This window comes from Amia ocellicauda, unplaced genomic scaffold (genome assembly GCF_036373705.1).
Source record: "Amia ocellicauda isolate fAmiCal2 unplaced genomic scaffold, fAmiCal2.hap1 HAP1_SCAFFOLD_105, whole genome shotgun sequence".
Classification (NCBI taxonomy): Eukaryota; Metazoa; Chordata; class Actinopteri; order Amiiformes; family Amiidae; genus Amia; species Amia ocellicauda.
This window is the reverse complement of record NW_027102670.1, coordinates 75,001-84,390: the sequence shown is the minus strand read 5'-3', so window position 1 is coordinate 84,390 and position 9,390 is coordinate 75,001.

Below are 9,390 nucleotides of genomic sequence, written 5' to 3'. Positions count from 1 at the left end.
GGCAGGCAGGCAGACCTCCAGGGCAGGCAGTGCTGCTACCAGGGCTGGATAGCAGACCTCCAGGGCTAACAGGCAGACCTCCAGGGCTGGAAGGCAGGCAGTGCTGCTACCAGGGCAGGCAGGCTGTCCTCCAGGGCTGGAAGGCAGACCTCCAGGGCTGGCAGGCTGACCTCCAGGGCAGGCAGGCAGGCAGGCAGACCTCCAGGGCTGGATAGCAGACCTCCAGGGCTGGATAGCTGACCTCCAGGGCTGGATAGCAGACCTCCAGGGCTAACAGGCTGACCTCCAGGGCTAACAGGCAGACCTCCAGGGCAGGCAGGCAGACCTCCAGGGCAGGCAGTGCTGCTACCAGGGCAGGCAGTGCTGCTGCCAGGGCAGGCAGGCAGACCTCCAGGGCTAACAGGCAGACCTCCAGGGCTAACAGGCAGACCTCCAGGGCTAACAGGCAGACCTCCAGGGCAGGCAGGCAGACCTCCAGGGCAGGCAGGCAGACCTCCAGGGCAGGCAGTGCTGCTACCAGGGCAGGCAGTGCTGCTGCCAGGGCAGGCAGGGAGACCTCCAGGGCTGGATGGCAGGCAGGCAGACCTCCAGGGCTGGATAGCAGACCTCCAGGGCTAACAGGCTGACCTCCAGGGCTAACAGGCAGGCAGGCAGACCTCCAGGGCTGGATAGCAGACCTCCAGGGCTAACAGGCTGACCTCCAGGGCAGGCAGTGCTGCTACCAGGGCAGGCAGGCAGACCTCCAGGGCAGGCAGTGCTGCTGCCAGGGCAGGCAGGCAGACCTCCAGGGCTGGATAGCAGACCTCCAGGGCTAACAGGCAGACCTCCAGGGCTGGATAGCAGACCTCCAGGGCTGGATAGCAGACCTCCAGGGCAGGCAGTGCTGCTACCAGGGCAGGCAGTGCTGCTGCCAGGGCAGGCAGGCAGACCTCCAGGGCAGGCAGTGCTGCTACCAGGGCTGGATAGCAGACCTCCAGGGCTGGATGGCAGGCAGGCAGACCTCCAGGGCTGGATAGCAGACCTCCAGGGCTAACAGGCAGACCTCCAGGGCAGGCAGGCAGACCTCCAGGGCAGGCAGGCAGACCTCCAGGGCTGGATAGCAGACCTCCAGGGCAGGCAGTGCTGCTACCAGGGCTGGATAGCAGACCTCCAGGGCAGGATAGCAGACCTCCAGGGCTGGATGGCAGGCAGGCAGACCTCCAGGGCAGGCAGGCAGACCTCCAGGGCTGGATAGCAGACCTCCAGGGCTAACAGGCAGGCAGGCAGACCTCCAGGGCTGGATAGCAGACCTCCAGGGCTAACAGGCAGGCAGGCAGACCTCCAGGGCTGGATAGCAGACCTCCAGGGCAGGCAGTGCTGCTACCAGGGCAGGCAGTGCTGCTACCAGGGCTGGAAGGCAGACCTCCAGGGCAGGCAGTGCTGCTACCAGGGCTGGATAGCAGACCTCCAGGGCTGGATAGCAGACCTCCAGGGCAGGCAGGCAGACCTCCAGGGCTGGATAGCAGACCTCCAGGGCTGGCAGGCAGGCAGGCAGACCTCCAGGGCAGGCAGGCAGGCAGGCAGGCAGACCTCCAGGGCTGGCAGGGAGACCTCCAGGGCTGGCAGGCAGGCAGGCAGGGCTGTGTGGCTGGGGAGGGCAGGCTGGCAGGCAGGTAGGCCGTGCTGCTGCCAGGGCTGGAAGGCTGACCTCCAGGGCAGGCAGGCAGGCAGACCTCCAGGGCAGGCAGGCAGGTAGGCCGTGCTGCTGCCAGGGCTGGCAGGCTGACCTCCAGGGCAGGCAGGCTGACCTCCAGGGCAGGCAGTGCTGCTACCAGGGCAGGCAGGCAGACCTCCAGGGCAGGCAGGCTGACCTCCAGGGCAGGCAGGCAGGCAGGCAGACCTCCAGGGCAGGCAGGCAGGCAGGCAGGCAGACCTCCAGGGCAGGCAGGCAGGTAGGCCGTGCTGCTGCCAGGGCTGGCAGGCTGACCTCCAGGGCAGGCAGGCAGGCAGGCAGACCTCCAGGGCTGGCAGGCTGACCTCCAGGGCAGGCAGGCAGGCAGGCAGGCAGACCTCCAGGGCTAACAGGCTGACCTCCAGGGCTGGCAGGCTGACCTCCAGGGCTGGAAGGCAGGATGGCAGACCTCCAGGGCAGGCAGGCAGGCAGGCAGGCAGACCTCCAGGGCTGGCAGGGAGACCTCCAGGGCTGGCAGGCAGGCAGGCAGGGCTGTGTGGCTGGGGAGGGCAGGCTGGCAGGCAGGTAGGCCGTGCTGCTGCCAGGGCTGGAAGGCTGACCTCCAGGGCAGGCAGGCAGGCAGACCTCCAGGGCAGGCAGGCAGGTAGGCCGTGCTGCTGCCAGGGCTGGCAGGCTGACCTCCAGGGCAGGCAGGCTGACCTCCAGGGCAGGCAGTGCTGCTACCAGGGCAGGCAGGCAGACCTCCAGGGCAGGCAGGCTGACCTCCAGGGCAGGCAGGCAGGCAGGCAGACCTCCAGGGCAGGCAGGCAGGCAGGCAGGCAGACCTCCAGGGCAGGCAGGCAGGTAGGCCGTGCTGCTGCCAGGGCTGGCAGGCTGACCTCCAGGGCAGGCAGGCAGGCAGGCAGACCTCCAGGGCTGGCAGGCTGACCTCCAGGGCAGGCAGGCAGGCAGGCAGGCAGACCTCCAGGGCTAACAGGCTGACCTCCAGGGCTGGCAGGCTGACCTCCAGGGCTGGAAGGCAGGATGGCAGACCTCCAGGGCAGGCAGGCAGGCAGGCAGGCAGACCTCCAGGGCTGGCAGGGAGACCTCCAGGGCTGGCAGGCAGGCAGGCAGGGCTGTGTGGCTGGGGAGGGCAGGCTGGCAGGCAGGTAGGCCGTGCTGCTGCCAGGGCTGGAAGGCTGACCTCCAGGGCAGGCAGGCAGGCAGACCTCCAGGGCAGGCAGGCAGGTAGGCCGTGCTGCTGCCAGGGCTGGCAGGCTGACCTCCAGGGCAGGCAGGCTGACCTCCAGGGCAGGCAGTGCTGCTACCAGGGCAGGCAGGCAGACCTCCAGGGCAGGCAGGCTGACCTCCAGGGCAGGCAGGCAGGCAGGCAGACCTCCAGGGCAGGCAGGCAGGCAGGCAGGCAGACCTCCAGGGCAGGCAGGCAGGTAGGCCGTGCTGCTGCCAGGGCTGGCAGGCTGACCTCCAGGGCAGGCAGGCAGGCAGGCAGACCTCCAGGGCTGGCAGGCTGACCTCCAGGGCAGGCAGGCAGGCAGGCAGGCAGACCTCCAGGGCTAACAGGCTGACCTCCAGGGCTGGCAGGCTGACCTCCAGGGCTGGAAGGCAGGATGGCAGACCTCCAGGGCAGGCAGGCAGGCAGGCAGGCAGACCTCCAGGGCTGGCAGGGAGACCTCCAGGGCTGGCAGGCAGGCAGGCAGGGCTGTGTGGCTGGGGAGGGCAGGCTGGCAGGCAGGTAGGCCGTGCTGCTGCCAGGGCTGGAAGGCTGACCTCCAGGGCAGGCAGGCAGGCAGACCTCCAGGGCAGGCAGGCAGGTAGGCCGTGCTGCTGCCAGGGCTGGCAGGCTGACCTCCAGGGCAGGCAGGCTGACCTCCAGGGCAGGCAGTGCTGCTACCAGGGCAGGCAGGCAGACCTCCAGGGCAGGCAGGCTGACCTCCAGGGCAGGCAGGCAGGCAGGCAGACCTCCAGGGCAGGCAGGCAGGCAGGCAGGCAGACCTCCAGGGCAGGCAGGCAGGTAGGCCGTGCTGCTGCCAGGGCTGGCAGGCTGACCTCCAGGGCAGGCAGGCAGGCAGGCAGACCTCCAGGGCTGGCAGGCTGACCTCCAGGGCAGGCAGGCAGGCAGGCAGGCAGACCTCCAGGGCTAACAGGCTGACCTCCAGGGCTGGCAGGCTGACCTCCAGGGCTGGAAGGCAGGATGGCAGACCTCCAGGGCAGGCAGGCAGGCAGGCAGGCAGACCTCCAGGGCTGGCAGGGAGACCTCCAGGGCTGGCAGGCAGGCAGGCAGGGCTGTGTGGCTGGGGAGGGCAGGCTGGCAGGCAGGTAGGCCGTGCTGCTGCCAGGGCTGGAAGGCTGACCTCCAGGGCAGGCAGGCAGGCAGACCTCCAGGGCAGGCAGGCAGGTAGGCCGTGCTGCTGCCAGGGCTGGCAGGCTGACCTCCAGGGCAGGCAGGCTGACCTCCAGGGCAGGCAGTGCTGCTACCAGGGCAGGCAGGCAGACCTCCAGGGCAGGCAGGCTGACCTCCAGGGCAGGCAGGCAGGCAGGCAGACCTCCAGGGCAGGCAGGCAGGCAGTGCTGCTACCAGGGCAGGCAGGCAGACCTCCAGGGCTAACAGGCTGACCTCCAGGGCAGGCAGTGCTGCTACCAGGGCTGGATAGCAGACCTCCAGGGCAGGCAGGCTGACCTCCAGGGCAGGCAGGCAGGCAGGCAGACAGGCAGGCAGACCTCCAGGGCTAACAGGCTGACCTCCAGGGCTGGCAGGCAGGCAGGCAGGGCTGTGTGGCTGGGGAGGGCAGGCTGGCAGGCAGGTAGGCCGTGCTGCTGCCAGGGCTGGAAGGCTGACCTCCAGGGCAGGCAGGCAGGCAGACCTCCAGGGCAGGCAGGCAGGTAGGCCGTGCTGCTGCCAGGGCTGGCAGGCTGACCTCCAGGGCAGGCAGGCTGACCTCCAGGGCAGGCAGTGCTGCTACCAGGGCAGGCAGGCTGTCCTCCAGGGCTGGATAGCAGACCTCCAGGGCAGGCAGTGCTGCTACCAGGGCAGGCAGGCTGTCCTCCAGGGCTGGATAGCAGACCTCCAGGGCAGGCAGTGCTGCTACCAGGGCTGGATAGCAGACCTCCAGGGCTGGATGGCAGGCAGGCAGACCTCCAGGGCTGGATAGCAGACCTCCAGGGCTGGAAGGCAGGCAGGCAGACCTCCAGGGCAGGCAGTGCTGCTACCAGGGCTGGATAGCAGACCTCCAGGGCTAACAGGCAGACCTCCAGGGCTGGAAGGCAGGCAGTGCTGCTACCAGGGCAGGCAGGCTGTCCTCCAGGGCTGGAAGGCAGACCTCCAGGGCTGGCAGGCTGACCTCCAGGGCAGGCAGGCAGGCAGGCAGACCTCCAGGGCTGGATAGCAGACCTCCAGGGCTGGATAGCTGACCTCCAGGGCTGGATAGCAGACCTCCAGGGCTAACAGGCTGACCTCCAGGGCTAACAGGCAGACCTCCAGGGCAGGCAGGCAGACCTCCAGGGCAGGCAGTGCTGCTACCAGGGCAGGCAGTGCTGCTGCCAGGGCAGGCAGGCAGACCTCCAGGGCTAACAGGCAGACCTCCAGGGCTAACAGGCAGACCTCCAGGGCTAACAGGCAGACCTCCAGGGCAGGCAGGCAGACCTCCAGGGCAGGCAGGCAGACCTCCAGGGCAGGCAGTGCTGCTACCAGGGCAGGCAGTGCTGCTGCCAGGGCAGGCAGGGAGACCTCCAGGGCTGGATGGCAGGCAGGCAGACCTCCAGGGCTGGATAGCAGACCTCCAGGGCTAACAGGCTGACCTCCAGGGCTAACAGGCAGGCAGGCAGACCTCCAGGGCTGGATAGCAGACCTCCAGGGCTAACAGGCTGACCTCCAGGGCAGGCAGTGCTGCTACCAGGGCTGGATAGCAGACCTCCAGGGCAGGCAGTGCTGCTACCAGGGCAGGCAGTGCTGCTGCCAGGGCTGGATGGCAGGCAGGCAGACCTCCAGGGCTAACAGGCTGACCTCCAGGGCAGGCAGGCAGACCTCCAGGGCTAACAGGCTGACCTCCAGGGCAGGCAGTGCTGCTACCAGGGCAGGCAGGCTGTCCTCCAGGGCTGGATAGCAGACCTCCAGGGCTAACAGGCAGACCTCCAGGGCTGGCAGGCAGGCAGGCAGACCTCCAGGGCAGGCAGTGCTGCTACCAGGGCTGGATAGCAGACCTCCAGGGCAGGCAGTGCTGCTACCAGGGCAGGCAGTGCTGCTGCCAGGGCTGGATGGCAGGCAGGCAGACCTCCAGGGCTAACAGGCTGACCTCCAGGGCAGGCAGGCAGACCTCCAGGGCTAACAGGCTGACCTCCAGGGCAGGCAGTGCTGCTACCAGGGCAGGCAGGCTGTCCTCCAGGGCTGGATAGCAGACCTCCAGGGCAGGCAGTGCTGCTACCAGGGCTGGATAGCAGACCTCCAGGGCTGGATGGCAGGCAGGCAGACCTCCAGGGCTGGATAGCAGACCTCCAGGGCTGGAAGGCAGGCAGGCAGACCTCCAGGGCAGGCAGTGCTGCTACCAGGGCTGGATAGCAGACCTCCAGGGCTAACAGGCAGACCTCCAGGGCTGGAAGGCAGGCAGTGCTGCTACCAGGGCAGGCAGGCTGTCCTCCAGGGCTGGAAGGCAGACCTCCAGGGCTGGCAGGCTGACCTCCAGGGCAGGCAGGCAGGCAGGCAGACCTCCAGGGCTGGATAGCAGACCTCCAGGGCTGGATAGCTGACCTCCAGGGCTGGATAGCAGACCTCCAGGGCTAACAGGCTGACCTCCAGGGCTAACAGGCAGACCTCCAGGGCAGGCAGGCAGACCTCCAGGGCAGGCAGTGCTGCTACCAGGGCAGGCAGTGCTGCTGCCAGGGCAGGCAGGCAGACCTCCAGGGCTAACAGGCAGACCTCCAGGGCTAACAGGCAGACCTCCAGGGCTAACAGGCAGACCTCCAGGGCAGGCAGGCAGACCTCCAGGGCAGGCAGGCAGACCTCCAGGGCAGGCAGTGCTGCTACCAGGGCAGGCAGTGCTGCTGCCAGGGCAGGCAGGGAGACCTCCAGGGCTGGATGGCAGGCAGGCAGACCTCCAGGGCTGGATAGCAGACCTCCAGGGCTAACAGGCTGACCTCCAGGGCTAACAGGCAGGCAGGCAGACCTCCAGGGCTGGATAGCAGACCTCCAGGGCTAACAGGCTGACCTCCAGGGCAGGCAGTGCTGCTACCAGGGCAGGCAGGCAGACCTCCAGGGCAGGCAGTGCTGCTGCCAGGGCAGGCAGGCAGACCTCCAGGGCTGGATAGCAGACCTCCAGGGCTAACAGGCAGACCTCCAGGGCTGGATAGCAGACCTCCAGGGCTGGATAGCAGACCTCCAGGGCAGGCAGTGCTGCTACCAGGGCAGGCAGTGCTGCTGCCAGGGCAGGCAGGCAGACCTCCAGGGCAGGCAGTGCTGCTACCAGGGCTGGATAGCAGACCTCCAGGGCTGGATGGCAGGCAGGCAGACCTCCAGGGCTGGATAGCAGACCTCCAGGGCTAACAGGCAGACCTCCAGGGCAGGCAGGCAGACCTCCAGGGCAGGCAGGCAGACCTCCAGGGCTGGATAGCAGACCTCCAGGGCAGGCAGTGCTGCTACCAGGGCTGGATAGCAGACCTCCAGGGCAGGATAGCAGACCTCCAGGGCTGGATGGCAGGCAGGCAGACCTCCAGGGCAGGCAGGCAGACCTCCAGGGCTGGATAGCAGACCTCCAGGGCTAACAGGCAGGCAGGCAGACCTCCAGGGCTGGATAGCAGACCTCCAGGGCTAACAGGCAGGCAGGCAGACCTCCAGGGCTGGATAGCAGACCTCCAGGGCAGGCAGTGCTGCTACCAGGGCAGGCAGTGCTGCTACCAGGGCTGGAAGGCAGACCTCCAGGGCAGGCAGTGCTGCTACCAGGGCTGGATAGCAGACCTCCAGGGCTGGATAGCAGACCTCCAGGGCAGGCAGGCAGACCTCCAGGGCTGGATAGCAGACCTCCAGGGCTGGCAGGCAGGCAGGCAGACCTCCAGGGCTGGATAGCAGACCTCCAGGGCAGGATAGCAGACCTCCAGGGCTGGATGGCAGGCAGGCAGACCTCCAGGGCTGGATAGCAGACCTCCAGGGCTGGCAGGCAGACCTCCAGGGCTGGATAGCAGACCTCCAGGGCTAACAGGCAGACCTCCAGGGCAGGCAGGCAGACCTCCAGGGCAGGCAGGCAGACCTCCAGGGCTGGATAGCAGACCTCCAGGGCAGGCAGTGCTGCTACCAGGGCTGGATAGCAGACCTCCAGGGCAGGATAGCAGACCTCCAGGGCTGGATGGCAGGCAGGCAGACCTCCAGGGCAGGCAGTGCTGCTACCAGGGCTGGATAGCAGACCTCCAGGGCTAACAGGCAGACCTCCAGGGCTGGAAGGCAGGCAGTGCTGCTACCAGGGCAGGCAGGCTGTCCTCCAGGGCTGGAAGGCAGACCTCCAGGGCTGGCAGGCTGACCTCCAGGGCAGGCAGGCAGGCAGGCAGACCTCCAGGGCTGGATAGCAGACCTCCAGGGCTGGATAGCTGACCTCCAGGGCTGGATAGCAGACCTCCAGGGCTAACAGGCTGACCTCCAGGGCTAACAGGCAGACCTCCAGGGCAGGCAGGCAGACCTCCAGGGCAGGCAGTGCTGCTACCAGGGCAGGCAGTGCTGCTGCCAGGGCAGGCAGGCAGACCTCCAGGGCTGGAAGGCAGACCTCCAGGGCTGGCAGGCTGACCTCCAGGGCAGGCAGGCAGGCAGGCAGACCTCCAGGGCTGGATAGCTGACCTCCAGGGCTGGATAGCAGACCTCCAGGGCTAACAGGCTGACCTCCAGGGCTAACAGGCAGACCTCCAGGGCAGGCAGGCAGACCTCCAGGGCAGGCAGTGCTGCTACCAGGGCTGGATAGCAGACCTCCAGGGCTAACAGGCAGACCTCCAGGGCTGGCAGTGCTGCTACCAGGGCTGGATAGCAGACCTCCAGGGCTGGATAGCAGACCTCCAGGGCTAACAGGCAGACCTCCAGGGCTGGCAGGCTGACCTCCAGGGCAGGCAGGCAGGCAGGCAGACCTCCAGGGCTGGATAGCTGACCTCCAGGGCTGGATAGCAGACCTCCAGGGCTGGCAGGCTGACCTCCAGGGCAGGCAGGCCGGGCCCCCGGTGCTGCATCTCGGCCGCTGCCTGGGGCGGACCGGCCCGGGTGCCCTTGCGCTTTTTCGACACCAGGGGGCAGTTGGGTGCCATTCCGTCCCTCGTGTGGCGAAATGGCGGTACTGCACCTCCGCCTTTTTGCTGGAGAAAGTCCGCAGTCGGGACAATGCGCCACACGGTCCGTCGGCAGGAGGCCCGGGCCCGGGCACAACTCCCCGGTGGGGACGGACGCCGGGCTGGAGCTTCCCTTCAGCACACACACTCACTCACTCACTCACTGACCGACCGACTGACTGCAGGAAAGGCTCCCGGCTCCCAGCGCTCAGTCAGCAGGCCTACTCCTCCCCGGTGGGGACGGACGCCGGGCTGGAGCCTCCCTTCAGCACACACACTCACTCACTGACCGACCGACTGACTGCAGGAAAGGCTCCCGGCTCCCAGCGCTCAGTCAGCAGGCCTACTCCTCCCCGGTGGGGACGGACGCCGGGCTGGAGCTTTCCTTCAGCACACACACTCACTCACTGACCGACCGACTGACTGCAGGA